At 44.5% G+C, this 21,367-nt stretch overlaps 1 long non-coding RNA gene across 1 annotated transcript; it reads right to left on the bottom strand.

The window, feature by feature from the left end:
* Positions 1-4,039: 4,039 nt before the first annotated feature.
* On the bottom strand, positions 4,040-11,859 carry LOC143807217 (uncharacterized). Its single transcript, XR_013221673.1, has 2 exons — positions 11,304-11,859; positions 4,040-7,627 (listed from the first exon to the last, which is right to left on the bottom strand). It is a non-coding gene; the product is annotated as an uncharacterized LOC143807217 (long non-coding RNA).
* Between the last annotated feature and the right edge of the window lie 9,508 nt (positions 11,860-21,367).

Genomic DNA, 21,367 nt, shown 5'->3' on the forward strand with positions numbered 1-21,367 from the left:
CACGAAGCGCCGAAAAGGCCGAAATGACCGAAATTGCCGTCTAGGAGGAGGGCGGCGAAGTTTAGCCTGGGGAAGGAGAGAACTTGTACCTCCGGTGGCGTTCTTAATGATTTGGTCCAGCTTAGAACCAAAGAGACGTGAGCCTTGAAAAGGTAGGCTGGTAGGGGACTTTTTGGAAGACAAGTCCGCCTGCCAGGCCTTGAGCCAAACGGTCCGGCAGATGGCAACAGCATTGCTGGATGCCTGAGCCGCACAAGACGCGGCATCCAGAGAAGCGGAGACCAGGTATTCACCTGTGTGAGAAATCTGGTTGGCAAGTTCAGCCAGCTGTTCGGGTGGAGCCCCGTCCAGGATGCCTTGGCGGAGTTGTATGGCCCATTTGGATATGGATTTTGAAACCCAAGTGGAAGCAAAGGCTGGGCATAGAGCAGCTGCAGCTGCTTCAAAGGATGACTTCGCAAAGGATTCTATGACTACACAGGTCAACAAAAAAAAATTTTTTTTCTGGTGTCCAAAATATTTTAATGAATTTGGGGTATTTTTGGGGTGCTGATTCTGAATATGCTATCAGTTTTGCCAGATTGGCTCAAGTTTTTGACATTTTTGGTATCTTATTTATAGCACTTGTTGGTAAATGCGACGCATCATCTCATTAATTTCTTTGGATTAGTACTTGAACTGAGCAGTTCTCAATATAGTTTTGTGTTAATTAGTGTTCTAAAAGTTTGTTCATAGCTTGATTTTTGCACTAACTTTATGTTGTTGTCTGTTTTCCAGTGAAAAGCATGAACTCATCAAGAAGAAGTTGTCTTAACGATCCAGACTCATTCTGTTACATTTGTGGTGAATACACACTGCCAAAACATAGAAGAAACATAACAGACTTCGTAAAAAAAGTGTATTTTGCCTATTTTGGGGTTATGCTTGGGGACCAAGACAAGTTTTGGGCACCACACATAGTGTGCAAAGCATGTATCGAATTATTACGAAAATGGAGCAAAGGACAAAGAAAAAGCTTCAAATTTGGTGTTCCAATGGTGTGGAGAGAGCCAAAAAATCATCATGATGACTGTTATTTCTGTGCAGTGCAAGGATTCAATAAGCATAAGAAACGAAAATGGGAGTAACATGGAATCTGCAAGAAGGCCTGTCCCTCATTGTGAAGATGTGCCTGTACCTGTGTTTACCATAAATAACAGTCATCATGATGATTTTTTGGCTCTCTCCACACCATTGGAACACCAAATTTGAAGCTTTTTCTTTGTCCTTTGCTCCATTTTCGTAATAATTCGATACATGCTTTGCACACTATGTGTGGTGCCCAAAACTTGTCTTGGTCCCCAAGCATAACCCCAAAATAGGCAAAATACACTTTTTTTTACGAAGTCTGTTATGTTTCTTCTATGTTTTGGCAGTGTGTATTCACCACAAATGTAACAGAATGAGTCTGGATCGTTAAGACAACTTCTTCTTGATGAGTTCATGCTTTTCACTGGAAAACAGACAACAACATAAAGTTAGTGCAAAAATCAAGCTATGAAGAAACTTTTAGAACACTAATTAACACAAAACTATATTGAGAACTGCTCAGTTCAATTACTAATCCAAAGAAATTAATGAGATGATTTCGTCGCATTTACCAACAAGTGCTATAAATAAGATACCAAAAATCTCAAAAACTTGAGCCAATCTGGCAAAACTGATGACATATTCAGAATCAGCACCCCAAAAATACCCTAAATTCGATAAAATATCTTTGGCACCAAAAATGCTGTTGACCAGTGCTATCGTTAGAATCCTTCAGAGATGCTCCGCCGGACAGTGGAAGCACCGTGTTGGTGGACAGCCTGGAAACTGGGGGGTCCACCGAGGGAGAAACAGTCCAATTGGCGGTAAGTTCTGGAGAAAAGGGATATAAAATGCCAAGGCGTTTTCCCCTCTGAAAACGTCTGGTCGGATTCTCTCTTTCTCTGATCATGATGTCCTCGAATTCAGGGTGAGGAGCGAAAAACTTGGAAGGTGGTTTAGCCCGTCTAAACGAAACCGCCTGATCTGCGGGTTCCGTAGAGGGATCCTTGATGCCACAGGTTTGGTTTATTGCTCCAATGAGATTCTGGACCATATCCCTCATGGTAGCGATTTGGTTAGAATCCAGCTCCGAAATATCCGAGGGCGCATCAGAGAACGCCTCGCCTGACTCAGGGGAGGAGGATTGGGAGGACGCCGACCGCAGAGGAGGACCGTGTGGCGAGATGGAGCGAGAAGAGGACTCAGACCGTTGTTCCTGTCTGGACCTTTTGCGGCTTATCATGGAGGGCTCGGAAGGAGGCTCCTGCCACCCGCTGGCTACTGCGGGGGTCTGCAGAGATAATCTATCCAGCACGGACACCAGAGTTTGAGACACCCGAGTTAGATCCGCTACCGATTGTGACAGAGAGGAGGCCCAGCTAGGGGTGGGGGTATCACTCAAGCGGAGCAGCCAGGGGATCCTGGGCGGTGGGAACAGTCGGGTTGCTGCAGTTCTGACAGAGTGGGGAGGACTGATCTGAAGGAAGTTTGCAGTTACAGGACGAACATGCAAAGTATTTGACTAAGGCAGAAGTAGCGGAGGAAGAAGTAGGAGAACGAGAGCGGCCTCCCTTAGAGGTAGACATTTTGAAGGGTCCCTGAAGAAAATGCCAGAGTGTTAGGGGACAGGGGGGCAGAGGGAAGTGTCAGTCTGCAGTGCAGAGCTACTCACGGCAGACAAAAAATGGATTCCAGGTGGATATAGCTGTCCGGCTTGCGTGGACCTCCGGAGAGAAGTAGACCTTTAGGCGTGAGCTCCTGCTGCAGTCCGGGATAAACCGCAGATGGTGACCACTGAAAGGGCGCAGGAACGTGTGCTCTGCACGATGTGTGGCGCCAAGCAGCAGCATAGAGGAGACAGTCGTGGCCTAGGAGCACCAAGATGGTGCCGGTGGGCGGGGAGTAGAGATTGTCGGGCGGGAGAAAGCCCGCCCGATGAAAGCGGAAGTGGGCGGAGCGCGGCACCGGAAATAGGCCCGGGCAGAAGTCGGGGCCCAAATTACCGGTGACTGCCGGAGGAGAGAGCCGCGGCGCCGGAGTAGTGCGCCACAGTTATAAAAACGGCGCGGCAGCCTGCCAAGGCTGTCACGCTGGAGAGGATGGAGCGGCCGCCGTGAAAACCCACGGCGCCAGAGCAGTGCGCCGCAGGGAGAAGCGGCGCAGCAGCCTGTCAGGGCTGTCACGCTGGAGAAGGTAGTGCGGCCCCATTAAAACCGCGCCACCGGAGCAGTGCGCCGCAGGAAAAAGCGGCACGACAGCCTGTCAGGGCGATCTCACTGGAGAGGGTGGTGCGGCCGCCGTGAAAACTGCGGCGCCAAGTGCGACCGCCGGGGTAGGAAGCGGCGCGGCAGCCTGTAAAGGCCCCGCGCCGGAATAGAAGGCGGAGGGACCGCAGATGCCGCATGGGGAGCAAGAAACGCGGCTACCTGCAATACAGTAATCCCGGGCCGTGCTGCTGCAAACTGGGTGCAAAAGACGACCAGGTATTCTGGGAGCCCCTAGAAAGACTTTGGGATGGGATGGGGAAATACTCACCTCAAACCTCCCACGCCGATACTAACCTGAAGAGGAATGAGACGTCCAGGGAGCTGATGGACGTCCTCGTCTCCTCCAACCGACAGGCTCTGGTGGGCGAGTGGGTGGGGGACGAAGCCAGGACCGGACTTCTGAGCACGCTTGTGTGGTAGGCTCTTGGTCCTGGAGAGGGATCTATGAGGATACGGGGTGGCAGTACGCGCCGTACTCATAGTCCGTATTGTGGGACTACAGGTGTGACTGATCCCACTGTATCCCTCCGGAAAACCTGAAAAGAAACGACGCACATTGAGGTAGATAAGGGTCTAATGAAAGACCCGTGTCCACCTCCTGTTGAGGGAGGATTTAAAGTGATCCTTCACGGTTAACCCAGTGATTTCCAAATTAATATATAAGGTGTTGCTGGCAACTGAAAATGACCAGACGGAGACGTGTGTCTCTGTATGGGGGATCGAGCTGATCTCTGGCCCCCGTTTATTCTGCATGACTATATCACAGTCATAGAAATTACACTTCAACCAATCAGCATAAGAACACGCTCACGGTTCTTAGCCTATAAGAATACAGGAACAATCTGTGCGTCAAAGTTTTGTAGAACAATACACCCTCAGTCTCATGTTCTACCGAGGTTGCAACAATCAAGGTCTCATCAAAATCTCATAACAGCTGTAACCTTTAGCCTACTAACAAAATTTATATCAAAACAACAAAATGGAGTCGAAAAGCACAAAATGGAGATTCTTTCTTAATTTCTTCCTTCACATTCCCCCCTAGATAAATTTTGTTAATTAATGTCCGGCATCAGAGGTACTATCCCAAGCTATAAGCTCGAGGGATACTGGTCTTCACATGGCTGGTGCCATGTTACCAGCCATGTCTGCTGCGGCGTACCCATCCCCCCTGTATACTAGAATTTACGAATAACAATTATTGATAACAGTAGTGGGGATCCTTTGAAGATAGCCATGCGCTTGGCTTCAACATCTTCATCAGGTAACTTTGTGAAATCGGTGTAGAGAAGAGCAGAGATAGCAACACTTTTGGTTTCATCACTAGTTATCCTAGTGCAGAATTTCCTAATACACACAGAAATACACCAAAAAACAAGTTTTAGTATTACATACATGACAAAGATAAAGGTGAATACTGGCAGCCATTTTAAATACAGTTATATCTGCAAGCATAGGAAAAAGTTATTGTTTCACAGTATAAGAGTATAGCAGTACAAAAAAGTATATAAGAAAATATATTTTCACCTTGACAATCCCCCCTAAATACTAAGTTTTTTCCCTAAAGAAAGATCCTTCGAGACTGTCCATGTGATGGGAAAAGGGGAGGTGGATTTCTTCATCCAGACACCTCAGAAACTCTCCCCTAGCGAAAGGCCTCCAGGCAGCTGAACCCTTCACTAACCTCACATGGAGTTCTCCCACTGTCTCTAAACTAAATCTCTTAGCATCATCTGAGAATGGGGGGTTCTGTCTACTCTTTTGAGGGGGACATACTTAGGGATCTCCCCTGGATCAGTACCATCGTACTCTGGTGGGTCTACTTCTTAATTGTAGAAGGTGCCAATCGGAGTTGCTTTCACTAACTACCTAGGCCTGCCCAGGTGTACTTATACGTCCATCATATTATCATTATTTGTTTGTAAAATGAGAAAGGTTGGTTCTCAGGGTCAGCCAATTGTTTTTGCATAGCTAGTCAGAGGGCCTCCAGGGATAATACTCCTGTATCTGTCTTACCCTACCTGATGTGGTTGGTTCTCTGGTGGTGGGGGCGACATGACATGCTGGTCTACAGCTCCTTCCCAAAAGGATTACTGTCAGCCTACTCCCAAAAGTTAGTGTCTCCAGTATCCACCAACCACAATCCTGTGTCAGCTTATGTCACTGCATGTGATCTTGTCTGGACAGGATTCAGTGTAATTCTCTTAGGTCGGGTTGCAGCACGAGTCATACAAGTGTTAGGGCCCAAATCCTCAACTATACCCTAAAAGGCATCACAGCTATAATTAACAAATCTTTGTTCACTGTAATATATACATATATATATTTGATCCATTCAACATTTTTATTAATCTGCACCTGTGGGATTATAGAAGCAAAGCCAGCATAAATCTGGTTCTGGGCTTTAAACTGGTCAGGCACCCCCCTTGGCACCCCAATAGCATCAATATATACTAGTGGATCTTCTTCATAACTCATGTGGAGCTGATCAAAACCTCTCCTCTTTCTGGTAAGTTCATCAGGTATCTTTGGATCCCAAAAATAAAATCTTGAACTGCATAGCCAGTCTAACAAGGGTGCATTGGCCTATCCAGGCATTAGGCAACCTAGGACGGAGCTTACCATCTCCACATAACCAATAAATATCGTACATATATTCTGTATGTTTGGTTAGCAAATCAGTATCTAGAGAACTGCTCCCTTTGTAGAAACCTGTCTCGAAGATCCCTACTAGTGTACCTGTGGTGTCGTGGGAATTATAACAGGTGTAATTGTCAGCTAATACGGTTACTTCTCCTGGGACCTTTAGTTTGGGTTCCTTATGAATTAGTGGGACATAATCTGGGCAATCAGTGGACTTCAAACCTTTCAACAAGTTCATGACACAGGCAGTGGTGTTGTCATCAGGAAAAAGCAATGCATGTGTGTAGAGATGTGTATTCGCAGCAGCACAAGCAATACATCCTACAGAGATATTCTGGACTCTTACATTGTATCTCACCCATTCTAACCATAGGTTTTTCCTCGGTGTTTCTATGGAAAAAACCTCTTGCCAACTGAGACCTGGAATGGGGATCACTTCATTGACTACATTTTGCAAACGCTCACCTGGGCCTAAATTCCCATGGTATCCACTACTAAATACATAATTATAATGCCTTCCCAGTACAAATGTCTGCAGGTCAGCAGATTGGGGACTTTCGAGATTTAGGAGGAGGGGGTGACAACTTTTACCCCATTTACAGCCCCTAAGTGGTTGCAGAAGAGCTGTTAGATGCATTTTCTCACGGAGACCCCTACCCGTTCTATCCTTAGGGAACGTGGCTTCGCTAGATTTATATCCCCAATCATCCCCTGTATTCCAGGCAGCATCAGTCCAATAATAACAGTTGTTGTTGTCATTTCTGGTAACACATATATAAAACTGGATGGTCCCCTCTACCACCCGTTCAGTCTCGGGGCACTTGACTACATTACAGAAATCAAAACGCCAGATATTCACCGGGGCTGTCAGGTTTACCCAGAGTATAGTGGGACCAGAATTCTTATTTTTACAATAGGGACCAAAGAGGTAGGGGCGAGGATAGCCCTCAGTTCCAGGATCAAAAACAACAGTCTCTTTTACAGTGTGAAGCGTGGATCCAGGTGCTCTTTCCTTCAAGTTTTACTGCAGTGGGGGTGACCAGGATCACCGTGTGAGGTCCTTCAAATCTCGGCTGGAGACAATCTCTGCGCACAAACTTTTTCACATACACCAGGTCTCCTGGCACAAAGAGATGGTGTCCAGGAACCTTGTCTGGGTCTGGAAAAGAACTGAAAACGGTTAAATGCACTTTGGCAAGGTGTCCATGTAAGGCCTGCACATAGCTAGTCAAGTCCTGGTACTTGAGCTGCAAGTGTTGTGGAAAGAAACATTCAAGATTGGGGCCCCTGCCAAACAGAATCTCATACGGTGACAGTCCTGTCTTCCTGTTTGGGGTATATCTTACTGAAAACAAAGCTAGAGGGAGGCATTCTGTCCATGGTTTACCAGTCTCTGCCATTGCCTTCTGGATTTTAAGCTTAAGAGTTCCATTTAGTCTCTCCACTTTTCCACTGCTCTGTGGATGGACTATGCAATGCTTGACTTACCCCCAGTGCTGCCATTACCTCTGACATGATCTCTCCAGTAAAATGGGAACCCTGATCGCTTTCAATGACTTCAGGAATTCCATACCTGCATATGATCTCAGCCATCAGTTTCTTCACTGTTGTCTTAGCCGTAGCTTTGGCAACTGGGTAGGCTTCTGGCCAACCTGAAAATAAATCAATGCAGACCAACACATACTCATACGTCCCTACCCTGGGTAACTGAATATAATCAATCTGCAGTCTCTGGAATTGGTTAAAGGGCCGGGGAGTGTGTTTGGATGGGGTTTTCACTGTCCTACTCTGATTATGTGTGGCACATATCATGCAGCTCTGTACCTGGCTTTCTGCGCAGGTGGAAAACCCGGGGGCAATCCATTGTCTCTGTAGGGTGTCACACATGGCCGTCTTCGAGTGGTGCACATTCCCGTGCAGAACCTGTGCCATCATTGGGTACAGTACCTGTGGTAGGCAGACCTTTTCACCCCTCCCCCATAGTCCAGTGACGGTATCAGAGCAAGCCCCTATCTTTTGCCACCTATTTTTCTCCTCCTTACTTGCCTGTTCTTGTAACTGGGCTAAGATGTCTTTCAACACAAGTGGAGATGGTGGGGTGTCTAGGTGATGTACTTGAGAGGCTACAGGAGTGCTTGCTGCTTTCTTGGCAGCCTGGTCTGCCAGTGCGTTACCCTTTTTGTCCGTCCATCAGTGCCTTTGGTATGTGCCTTTACCTTTATGATGCCTGCTTGGGTGGGAAGCTGTAGTGCATTCATAAATTGCTGGACTGCCTCAGCACGTTTAAAGGGGTGGCCATTTGCTGTCAGGAAAGCCCTGGCTCTCCAGATAGGCCCATAACCGTGTGCAATGCCAAAAGCATACCTGGAATCAGTGTAGATATTTACAGTCTTACCTTCTGCTTCTTGTGCACACATATGAGCTGACATTGAATCTGCCTTGATTACCTCATGTTCTGAGACCACAGCATATCTGGTACAGAAGCGTCCTTGGTCATCTTGGTGACGGGATCCATCTACAAAAAGCTCAAAATCAGCATTAGAATAGGCACACTAGAGACCAGCCGTTTCCTGAGACATCAATTCTAGACAATCATATGGTTTGGAAACCTAATCTTGTTCCTCTGGATCCATTCTAGAAAGAAAAAGTGTCCTTGCTCATGTCACCTACTCCTCCCCCCTTTGGATCCAGGGGAACTAGGGGAAGAGTAGCGGGGTTCAGGACAGCGCACCTTTTTAAAATAGCACACTGAAGTCGCAGCTGTCCAGCCATGTGGCTAGGTTGTACTTGGTTAAGGATACTATATACATCGTGTGGGGTGGCCATAGCCTCTCCTGGTTGCAAGGGGCCATAAGTGGCAAGGTAGGCCTGACACTCTTGGGCTATGACTGGCCCCCCTTTGGCATAACTGTCCACGTCAATTGTCATCCCTGATAAATGAATGCAAACAGAACTGGCAATCTGGGTGTAATGGAATGCTGAAGAAGACATTGGCAAGATCGATAACTATGAACCAAGCGGCATCCTGAGATATCTGGGACAAAAAAGTATGTGGCTTAGGCACCACCGGAGTTTCTGGAACAGTAACTGCATTAAATGCCCGTAGATCTTGTACCAGCCGGTACACAGGGGGTTGGCCGGGTGGGGTCTTTTTCTTAACGGGAAACAAGGGTGTGTTACATGGGGAAACACAGGGTATCAGGGCACCATTATCGAATAACATTTGTATTTGCCCCTTGAGGCACTGCTCCTGATCATGTTTCAAAGGGTATTGATGGACTTTAGAAAAAGGGGCACCAGGTTTGAGAAACACTTTTACTGGTTCTACAGGCATTATTGGGGGAGAATCTGGGTCTATCAGGACCATCATAACTGTGGGAAGGGCATGTAGGATACACATCTCTTTATATTCATCTGCATAGGAGTTATATAACGCAAGGACCATCTGACCATCATCTTGGAATTATATTCTGGAGCAGAACTGTAATAATAAATCTGCCCCCAGTAAATTTACCGAACATATAGAAGAGATTACGAACTGAGCAGTAACTTCAGGGAAAGGTCCCACAGGGATAGGTTTTATAAGAGTATATTTATTGGGTCTGTTATCTACTCTAATTAAAACAAGCTCTTGATCTGAGAATTGACATGGGGCTGGGGAGGGAGATTCCCAGACAGGGTTAAAAGGGATATTTTAGTATGAGACTGGATTTGTGTACCATGGGAGGAGGGCAGAAACTAGAATCTGTTACATGAACCGCTGATAATGAGCGTCCTTGCAGCTGTGAAAAGGGGGGCTGTATTTGGAGCGGGGGAATTGCTGTCAGCGTTTAGCAAGGGAAAGGTGGGGGCTACAACTCCGGGTCTTCTTGCTTCACAATGGTAACAGACCTCTCTTGAGAATTAGTAACTCCGCATACATCACAGATCCACGCAGCCGGATCATAGGGTGGAGGCGCACTAAGTTTTGGCAACCCACAGAGCTTACGGTCGGGAGAAGAGGCTTGATTTCCTGGGGAGGGACCTTATCATCAAGCAGGGAGACCCCCTGTTCCAGATCATCATTTTTAATTGTTTGTCTTTCTGACACATTATTCTCAAACGCTTTCTCAATACCTTCCTGCACCACAAAACATCCAGACTTTATCATAGGAGTAGACAGCTTTCATTTTTCAACGTAGCAAAAAACAATCAGAATTCATTTTCTCTGTTGATCCTCAATTTGCTATATATCAACCGCTCAACTTACTTTTACCAATCTTTCAATCACTTACAAATTTCCTTCTAAAACTAGACACTAGATTTCACTTTCAATTTTCCAGATTATATTTCTTTGTACTTCAAAACAATATTATCGCTTTAAACAAAACACAGATCTACCAGAGAAAATACAGAGAACACCGTTACAGTATGTGCTCTCTCCATTCCAAGGACACAGAGACAAGAGAGATCACAGCATTCCTCTACACAGAGAAAAGAGACAAGCAATAACGCAGCTACGCGACCCCTCCCATCGGATATTTCAAAGACAAACACAAACGAAATACAGTAGTTCTTAGACTTAATTAATTTCTACAAAATCTTCATCGCACAATTCACATACCAGATTGAGAATATTTTCCCTGCATTCCTGACAGATTTCTTTTCCCTTCTTTGGGTTAACAATATCTAATTTTTATCACACAATTCAAAGTCTTCTTCTTCCACGGACTGATTCTACTTTAAAGCGAAATACCCCTACTTAGTCGTGTATAGATACCAGAGCAGCTTTGTAGCCTATTCCACTGGGGTTTTTACCTGTCCCCCGCTGAGACAACCCAAAATCGCGGTACTCAGTGAAAGGAGGAGGGCGTCTTAGACTTAACCCTCCGGACACCCCTGGAAATATTTAAATCAATATATTCCTGAGTTATGCATCCTACCCATCTTCGATCACCTCACCGCGCAAATCGCGGTACTCAGTGAAAGGAGGAGGGCGTCTCAGACTTAACCCCTCCGGACGCCCCTGGACATACACATATATATCTATGTATTCCTGAGTTGCGCATCCTACCCAATCTTCGATCACCTCACCGCGCCTGATTCTAACAGTGATCAGGAATTCAGGGTATTTTGACTGTAAAGAGAATTACATCACTGGTTAATCCGGGGTGTCCGTCCCTTATGAGGTACGGTTCAAGCACTGGGCTTCCAACGGAACTACACCTCTATATGATTCCACCCAAGAATCATCCCACTCTGGGGACAAACCTCAGATCCTCTTTGCAGCAACAAACACAGGAAAACCACACCAAACGGTCAGTCTGGACAGTATAACTGCCAACTTACCGTGGTTGTTGTGGGGGATGATCAGTCCCAATTTTCCAGTGCCTGTGTCCGGCCCGAGGATCCTTTGTCTTGTTGTCCTCCGGGGGGCAGAAGCGTTCCTGCTTGGATCCCGGGTTTCGGCACCAACTGTTGAGGGAGGATTTAAAGTGATCCTTCACGGTTAACCCAGTGATTTCCAAATTAATATATAAGGTGTTGCCGGCAACTGAAAATGACCAGACGGAGACGTGTGTCTCTGTATGGGGGATCGAGCTGATCTCTGGCCCCCGTTTATTCTGCATGACTATATCACAGTCATAGAAATTACACTTCAACCAATCAGCATAAGAACACGCTCACGGTTCTTAGCCTATAAGAATACAGGAACAATCTGTGCGTCAAAGTTTTGTAGAACAATACACCCTCAGTTTCATGTTCTACCGAGGTTGCAACAATCAAGGTCTCATCAAAATCTCATAACAGCTGTAACCTTTAGCCTACTAACAAAATTTATATCAAAACAACAAAATGGAGTCGAAAAGCACAAAATGGAGATTCTTTCTTAATTTCTTCCTTCACACTCCTACTGACACTAAGCTAAACTGAAGTATATAATGCCAGTCGGTGGGGTGTACACTGCAGAGGAGGAGCTAACTTTTTTTTTTGCATAGTGTCAGCAGCATACACCCATGGTTCCCGTGTCCCCCAATGAGAGGCGATAGAGAAATATATACTTTTGTCATGAATCCTCCCTATAGGTTTATTAGTTTTTAATAGTTTCATGACTGATTGTTATTTGGTTGTATACATACTTATGTAGGTCATATGTCTGAGCAAGCTGAAAATAATTTTGCAGTCTTCTTGAAAATTTGGTTGGGAAACCCTGTCTACCACTGCACTGGATGGTGATAAATCCACAATGACCATTTTTCAAGAACGTGTTTTTTTTTTAAATTCGTTTATTTTCAAACACAAATAAAGTATAGCATACATATTTGTCCTTGTCATTAATCTGCATGGTTACATTTACAAAGGATGGTAAGGACAGCACATACATATGCCAATCATTTCACAGAAGGAAAACATATGTGTATAGTTATAAAACAATCAAAACAAAGTTATAAACATAAAACTCTTAAACTACAACCAAACTAAGCCTCTGAAACTATTAAGCCGCCATTTAACGATAGTGGAATATTATATCCCCCCTCCATTGCGCAGTACTTGCAGAACAAAAGTCAGATAAACCACGTCTTTCTCTATTAATCATGTCACAGGGTAAGATGAGAGGTGTTCCATCTATCCCAGATTTTGTTGAACTTACCCGGGCAACCCCTGTTTTGATAAAGAGTGCGCTCATAAGGTACGACTGCATTCACCAACTCAATCCAGGACCTAATGGAGGGGGGTGAATTCCCCATCCATCGCAGGGCTAACAACTTCCGTGCCAAAAACAGGGTTTCACGTAGAAAAATCCCCACATAATGGTCCCAAGCCTCCTCGTCCCACACTCCAAACAGGCAGACTAAAGGCTCAAGAGGAATTGGGATTGACAGTATAGAAGCTAATAGTGACGTTACCTCCCTCCAATAGTGAAGAACAATGGGGCACTGCCATACCATATGTACAAAGTCAGCGTCTGGTGAGTGACAACGCAAACACTCCGACGTCGAGTATCGACCCATCCGAAAGAGTCTCAGTGGAGTCAAATATGACTGGTGGATTATATATAGCTGAGTCATCCTATTATTGACCGACGGGGAGACTTTGAGGGGGGAGTCCAAAATATCCTCCCATTCCTCATTCTGCATATTCAGTGATAAGCCCCTCCCATTTGCCTCTCACTGAGTCTATAACAGAATTCGTTCCCGTTGATAGCAGATATGTGTATAGGGACGACATAAGGCCCTGAGGTCCCTGTGACTTAAGAATGCCTATCAGGGGTAAAGATGAAATGTTACGGTTTGTTCCCACACTCCTGACAAATGACTGAATGGCAGATCCGAGTTACAGGTATCGGAAAAATTTAGATCTTGGAAGGTCATAACTAACTTGTGGAACAAATAGAGGAGAAAATCCAGCTTCCAAAAATATCAAAATTTATTAAAGATAAAATCCAAGATCCAAAAACATGGTTCACAGGAGAAGAAGTGGCAGCATGCTACATGTTTCGAACAATAAGTTCTTTTTCAAAGCTGCTCATGAGCAGCTTTGAAAAAGAACTTATTGTTCGAAACATGTAGCATGCTGCCACTTCTTCTCCTGTGAACCATGTTTTTGGATCTTGGATTTTATCTTTAATAAATTTTGATATTTTTGGAAGCTGGATTTTCTCCTCTATTTGTTCCATTGCCTCACGTGAAGACTGCACGTTATCCGGGCTTCCCCACAATAAATGCCTAGTAGGTGAGCTGGTTTTGTCACATTTTTTTTTTTTTCTCTTTTGCTATAACTAACTTGTAGCTGCTCAAAGGATCTAAAGACCCCCTGATCGTACAAATCTCCCATTGACAGGACTCCATGGGAAAACCAAAAATTTGTAGACGGGTGATTCACCAGTGTAGGGAAATAACCATTATCCCATAGAGGCATCTCGGCTACAATGTCCCCAAACCCAGTGACCCTTTTAATTTTCTTCCAAGTGGATCGCGACAATCGTATCATGGGCAACAATCGAGGGGCATTTATTTTTTCTGATTCTAGAAGACCCAGTGGACACTTAGCACCAACAGAGTTAACCAGGTGGCTTTCAGAATTAGGGAGATAATTATGAGGCATCCATTTACAAAGTGCTTTGGCCTGTCCCGCCAGATAGTATAAAAAGAAATCTGGCAATGCTGCTCCTCCCCCCTGTTTGGGTCTTTGCAAAGTCGCCAGTTTAAGTTTGGGTCTGCTTTTTCCCCACACGAATGAGGCAACATAAGAATTTAAGTTAGTGAAAAAGAATTTTGGTACAGTTACTGCGCTATGCTGAAGACAATAGTTGAATTTAGGGAGCAGAATCATTTTTATGAGATTAATGCGGCCTGCTACAGACAGTGGAAGTTTACTCCAAGATGTGAATTTCGATTTGGCGTATTCTAGCAGGGGGAGGGTATTGAGTTGTAGATCCGATCCGCTACATCGGGACATATAAATACCCAAGTATTTAAATTCAGACACTACAGGTAACGGGGAAAGAGCGTTAAGATTAGATATTGGGGATTGGGACAGAGGCAATAGGGCAGACTTATCCCAATTAATATATAGGCCTGAGAACCCACTAAATTTATCTATGGTAGTCATTACCTTTGGCAACGTTTCTTCTACCTTATCCATGAATACTATCATGTCATCAGCATATAGACCAATGATGTCGGTGCGGTCCGCTATTTTAATACCATCAATATCGGGGGCAGAATGTAGACGTATAGCTAATGCCTCTATCGCTAGAGCAAACAAGGCTGGGGAGAGGGGACACCCCTGACGAGTTCCCCTATGCAGTGAAAATGGCTCAGACATGGAGCCGTTTACGATTATGCGGGCTTTAGGTTTCAAGTATAATACACCAACCCATTTCAAAAAATTTTCCCCAAAGCCATACTTCTGCAGACAAGCAGATAAAAAGGGCCACTCATATCGTCTTGGTCAGACCACGATGCTGTCCTATCTGCATTTAACTTTGCCATTACCTCTTCTAGACTCTTCAGGTGGAGACTGAATGAATCCCTACTAGTAGACCCATCGGTTTTGTCTACCATAAAGGACGAGCTGAATCTATATTTCCAAACCAACAATACTGCAGAGGTGACCCCGGGAAATGTGTGGATGGCACACAAAAAATTTATAACAGGGACCCTAATTAAAATTGCCTCTAGCAAAAAAAAGCAAAGGACCGAGCTACAATCACAATTAGAAAATAAACTCTCAAAATTAGAACAGGCAAACCAAAACCTCCCCTCACTTTATCTAATGAAGAAAATTCGTGAAACTAAATTACAACTCAATACCATTCTAACAAACAGATCAGAAAGAGCCCTGGCTTGGACTAAATCTACTTTTCACAAATATGCAAACAAACCAAGCAGCATGTTGGCCCGTAAACTTAAGAGTAGAGAGCTCCTGAATAATATCCCCCACATTAAAGATTCTTCAGGCCGTATCACTGCCCATCCTGATGCAATATATAAAACGTTTCACCAATTTTATCAAAATCTTTACTCCCTCCCACGGCCTCCTTCTCCAACTCGCATCCAGAATTTCCTCAAAGACCTGACGTTACCTAAAGTCCCAAATTCTGATATAGCACATCTTCAAGCTCCAATCGACTCTGAAGAAATAAAAACAACGATCAAAAATTTAAAAAAAAAACAAGGCTCCAGGGCCTGATGGGCTCACAGCGCAGTATTATAAAAAATTTGACAGCATACTTATACCTCATATACAAAGCTTCTGTAACGCTTTACTAAATGGAGCCCAAATGCCATCTGAATTTTACGTTGCCCACGTCACTGTGATTCCAAAACCGAAGAAAGATCACCTTTACCCCAAAAACTACAGGCCTATTTCACTACTAAACATAGACTTAAAAATTTTTACATCTATAATCACGGCCAGAATAAATAAAATACTGCCTACCCTAATTCACCAGGATCAAGTGGGGTTCATTCCCAGAAGACAGGGCCCAGACAATATTAGGAGGAACCTTAATTTAATACATTTAGCTAACCACTCCAAACAGCCCCTACTCTTGTTAGCCCTCGATATAGAGAAGGCCTTTGACTTGGTGTCGTGGTTGTACTTGTTCGAAGTCCTTGCGAAGTTTGGCTTTCCGAGTGGTTTCACCTCCTGCCTTAAACTCCTGTATGACCGCCCCATGGCCTACCTAAAGTTACCCTCAAACCAGCCTACCCCTATTAACATCCAACGTGGCACCAGGCAAGGATGCCCACTTTCCCCAGCTCTATTCGCCCTAGCCATGGAGCCATTGGCGGAAGCTATCAGAACCAACCCTAACATTAATGGACCTACAATTAGAGGTGACCACTACAAGGCTAGCCTTTTTGCAGATGATCTGCTTTTGTCCTTAGTCAATCCCATAATTACACTCCCAAATATTTTTGTCGCTCTCCATGAATTTGAATTGGTCTCAGGCCTCAAGATCAACGTAGATAAATCTGAAGCCCTGTTTATTAACACTCCCAGGGACACACAAAACAACATAACAGCGCAATTCAAATTTACCAGAAATGAGCAATACTTAACCTATCTCGGTATAAATTTAACTTCCCATAGGTCGACTTTATTTAAATGGAACTATGCTCCCTTAATCTCTAACCTCAAATCGGACCTTACTAGATGGTCATCCATGCCCTTATCCTGGTTGGGTAGACTCCACGCCATTAAGATGGTTTCCTTACCACGATTTCTGTATGTTTTTCGATCCTTGCCCATTCCTCTCCCCGCCAAAACGTTGCTAGATATCCACAACACGATTTCTAAATTCATATGGCAGGGGAAGAAGCCTAGAATAAGGCTTAAGACTATGTTTATCAACAGGAGACGGGGGGGGTCTGTCCCTACCCAACTTCATCTTATATTATAGAGCAGCCCAACTAGCCCAGCTAATAGGTGCTAATGCTGACAAACACAGCACACCCAGATGGGTGAATCTCGAATCACACCTCCTATCCCCATTTACCCTTCCTGGCCTCATGTGGACGCTGCAGAGACTCCCGAAAGGGATTCATAAATCAGCCCCTTTTACAGCACACTCCCTGATGCTGTGGAGGAAAGAGAGATTTAAACACTCCCTGCAATCCAGGTCCTCCTTAATGACACATATTTTTCACAATCCGGCTTTCTCTCCAGGGTTGGATCCTCGCCCTTTCAGTTGGTGGACATCTAGAGGTTTAATTACCCTCAAACAGCTTACCTCACCATTTAACACTCTACTCACCAAGCAAGAGTTCATCCAAAAATACTCTCCACCAAGCTCTGAAATATTGCGTATCATCCAAATTTTTCATTTTGCTGAACAGATACTGGGACATGGTAACACCCACCGCCCATCAGGTTATGAACAAATATGTTTAAGTGATTCACTTGGTGGGGGAGCTATCTCTTTAATCTATTCGAACCTAAATGCAATACCAGAAGATGTAAAACTTAAATATATGATACAGTGGGAAAATGACTTTAATAACATAATGTCCCCATTAGATTGGCAAAAATGTTGTTGCTCCCTCACTAAGGGCAGTCTCCAGACTTCTATAGTTGAGACGTCTATCAAACTTCTACATAGAACATATCTGGTCCCGAGCAAGCTACATGCTATCTTCTCAAACATATCGGATCGGTGTTTCAGAGGATGTGGCGCTCTGGGAGATCTGAGGCATACGTGGTGGGATTGCCCGGTTGTGTCCGCCTTTTGGTCAAAAATCAAATCTATTGTAGAAGAGCTGTATGGTGGAGCGATCCAGTTAGAAATAACAGTGTTCCTGCTGGGGGCCAGATATCCGGGCTTCTCCAACAAGCTACATAATTTAGTTAATCAACTATTTCTTGCTGCTAAGCTGCATATTGCAGCGAAATGGAAAACAGCTACCCTATCTCTCTCCCCAGTAATTGACAAGATGAACACTATCATGCTATGTGAACGAATACAAGCTACAAGAGAGGACTCCTGGGAGTCATATTATAAAGTGTGGAGACCATGGATTGAAAGGAATCCTAACAGTAATCTCGATCAAATTTTAGCATTATCCCTATGAGGCTAATCTAATATCCGATGGTTTCTATTGGACTTGCTCCTTATACCTGACCATTGATTGTTTGATCGGTACCACCATGATGCAGTTATGGATCTCTTACTTCCTCCCTTTCCTTCTTGTTCTTTCCATTTACGTGTCTTTGTCTATGTGTTTATTTGTATTGTTTAAATACCATTAAAGTTATTCTGGAATTTGATAATATTCAAGTATATTCCCCTGCGTGGGATTTTGTTGTAAAGCTTTCTGGATTTATCTTGAAAATAAAAATAAAAACTTGTTGAAACTAAAAAGGGCCACTCAATAGAGTCGAACGCCTTAGCCGCGTCCAGCGACGCCAGCGCCCAACTGTTATCTGGTAGTAAAGAGCTATATTGAATCACTGATTGAACCCGCCTAATGTTTATAGATGTACTCTTACCAGGCATAAAGCCGGTTTGATCCGGATGTATAATAGCTAATATAATGGAGTTCAACCTGGTAGCCAGTATCTTTGTAAAGATCTTATAATCCACGTTTACCAACGATATGGGACGATAGGATCCACATTCCAAAGGATCTTTCCCCTCTTTCTTAAGTACGATAATATGTGCCTCATAAAAAGTATCAGGTAGACATCCACCCTCCCATATCTCTTTAAATACTTTCAGCAAAAGCGGAGCCAGTATCTCCCGGTATCTCCTATATAGCTCTACAGGGAAGCCATCCGGCCCAGGGGCCTTCCCAGAAGCCATATCCGTTATAGCTTGCTCCACTTCCTCTAGAGTAAACTCAGCGTTCATAAAGGCCTGCTGGGTGGAGTTCAGTGTGGGGAACGCTATATCGGACAAATAACCTAGACAATCAGAAACGCTAAAACCACTCTTAGATTCATACAACCCTCTATAGTAATTATAAAAACATTGAAGAATTTCCTCAGTAGTGGAATTTAATGAGTTATCTGGTGAGCGAATTTGTATTATCATGTTTAGATGTGTTGTGTTGACGCACCAAGTAGGCCAAAAATTTTCCCGCCTGATTCCCCATTTCAAAGTACGATTGTCACGTAAAAAAAAGTTTACTCTTAGATTTAGTGTCCAAGTGTTGGGTATATAATCTTTGTAGAGTCAGCCACTCAATCCTATTGTTATTAGTCTGGTCAACTGTATATGCGGCCTCAGCATTTCTCAAACGTTGCTCAACCTCATCGTCCTCCCTTGATGTTACCCTTTTGATATAAGAGATTGTAGAAGACAGACAGCCCCTTAAATATGCCTTAAGTGCATCCCAAAATAAATTAATATTTTGAAGATCTGAGTGGGATTGGATGTAGCAGTTCAACTGGTCAACCGTCCTATCATCTGAATCTATTAGTTTGAGCCAGAAGGGATTTAACTTCCATATTCTACCATTATTCATTTTCCCAAACACGAGTTTAAGTATAATCGGGCTGTGGTCTGAAATTCCTCTATTACCGTGCTCCACACTATCCACCCACTGTACCAAGTTGTCTGATCCGAAAATATAATCTATACGTGAGAGAGATTGTTTAGTGGATGAGTGGCAGGTATATCCCCTCTCCCCCTGGCGGCGCATCCTCCATAGGTCTATCCAGCCGCTATTTTCTATGAATAGTGCCAGCTGAGTCGGGACCGAAGAAGGGAGGGAGGACAAGGGTTCCCCAGGAGATCCATCTCCCAATCTCATTCTATCAAGATCACTGTCCATAATTAGGTTGAGGTCACCCATACAAATAATATGCGCGTCTGGGTAATTTAACGCAAAGCTCATTGCCATCTTAAGTATTGAGGTACTGGCCGGAGGAGGGTTGTAAATACACAATATGACATATTCGCGGGAATTAATTAATGCATGGACAAAAACAAAACGTCCCTCCAAATCCCGCCGAGTCGTTTGGGCTTCCCACCGGACATCTCTATGTACTAATAATGATACCCCTCTCGAGTAACTAGTGTGACACGCGTGAGCATGCCATTGTACCCAAGGCTTCTGTACACAGTTGGCCGTATCTCTGGTCAGGTGCGTCTCCACCAAGACCACGATATGGGGATGGTACCGCCTTATCTGAGAAAACACCTTAATTTTCTTCCGGGGTGACTTAATACCCCGTATGTTCCACGTCATACATATTAGCTCAGACCCCATATCCACCTGTTAAAGACATGATATGCATTGATAGTAATAAGAGTCCACAGACTACGCATAGAAGGTTACAACAGTGTCGAAGGCAGCTTTTACCTAAATACCTACTGAGGCTAGTTAACTTTAACAAGGAAAAAAAACAACTTAACAAGAATTGAATAATCCAGGAGCTTAATTCAACGCTCCCATCCTCAAATAAACCTGGGGATACCCCCGCTGATTCCAGCGTCCGGTATTGTTGGTACATTAAACGCTCGCAGGGAGAGCTCCAATTCAACAATTGAATAATTGTAAATCAGCTGAGAACCTATCAGGGTTCTGCTCCATTAGACTTCCCACGAGAACGCAGCCAGTCCGCTGCCTCTGACGGGTCAGTGAAGAACAGGGAGGAACCATTGCTGACAACCCGCAGACGCGCCGGGTAGATCATGGAGTAGATAATGTTCTTATCTCTGAGTTGCTTCTTGACATCTACAAATCTTGCCCGCTGTTTCTGGAGCTCAACGGAGAAGTCTGGAAATATCGAGATTGTAGCATCGTCGAACTTGATGGGACTCTTTTGTCGTGCCAGCCGCAGGATGGCATCTCTGTCCTTGCAGTTGAGGATACGCGCCAGGAAAGGTCTGGGCGGAGCTCCAGGAGGAAGAGACTTGGTGGAGGCTCTATGGGCTCTTTCCACCGAGAACATTGGGGAAAATGCGTCTCCCAACGAGGACTTAAGCCAATCCTCCAGGAATTTTTCAGGCTGCTGGCCTTCCGCACGTTCCGGCAGACCTATGATGCGAATGTTATTGCGACGCATTCTGTTCTCTAGATCATCAGCCTTTTGTTTCCAGGCATTCGTGGAACCAGCAACTTTTGCCAATTTTGCCTCCATAGGTTTAATGGTGTCTTCTACCTGAGACACCCTTGTCTCCACTTCCGCCATACGTCCCTTCATAGCTTGCATGTCTTGTCTTAGACGTCCCACCTCAGTGTGCACATCCTCTATTTGCTCAGAAAGGGACGTTCTAGTCAGAGATATAGCTTGCATTAATTGTGCAGATGCTTGCGTAAGTCAGTTCATCTTGCTCAACCTCATCAATATTATCAGAAGGACGGTTTTTCCCCCCGCTGGGCTTGTGAGGAGCTATTCCTAAGAGATCTTGCATTATCTTGGGCATCACTCCTAGCAAACTCTCTTTAGCTTGTCAG

The sequence above is a fragment of the Ranitomeya variabilis genome, chromosome 2, assembly GCF_051348905.1.
Source record: "Ranitomeya variabilis isolate aRanVar5 chromosome 2, aRanVar5.hap1, whole genome shotgun sequence".
In the NCBI taxonomy this organism is placed as follows: domain Eukaryota; kingdom Metazoa; phylum Chordata; class Amphibia; order Anura; family Dendrobatidae; genus Ranitomeya; species Ranitomeya variabilis.